Genomic DNA, 467 nt, shown 5'->3' on the forward strand with positions numbered 1-467 from the left:
CCTATCGGGTCAAGCATTTCCAGCCAGGTGTCCCTCAGTGCAAGTTCATTCACTGAACAGCAGGTCCTGATCCTAAAAAAGGAACAATTGGAAAATGATTATTGTGGAATGAGAAAGAGTATATTTTTTTAAAATTTTGAACAAAAATTGTCTCTTTTTAGGTGCTTTTGACTGAGTATTAAAACCCGAAAGAGTAATGGTGACAGCAGTCCATTGGAGCAAGCATCCCCAAGTTCTCCAATGAAGAAGGACTTTGTTTTTTAAAAAATTAGTTATTTCAAGTGCCTCTCAGCCTCCCAATAGTCACTCCCTCTCCCCAAAGAAGATGGCCCAGTCTACACCCTGAGTTCATGCAGGGAGGACAACAGCATGAGAAGGTCAATGTGTCAGGCACCAGGGATTGCCTATACACTGACTTCAGACCAGTTTAATAAAAGTGCACAACTTGTAAATGGGAAAGAAGAAAC

The sequence above is a fragment of the Nannospalax galili genome, unplaced genomic scaffold (assembly GCF_000622305.1).
Source record: "Nannospalax galili isolate Female #2095 unplaced genomic scaffold, S.galili_v1.0 scaffold11333, whole genome shotgun sequence".
NCBI classification, from domain to species: Eukaryota; Metazoa; Chordata; class Mammalia; order Rodentia; family Spalacidae; genus Nannospalax; species Nannospalax galili.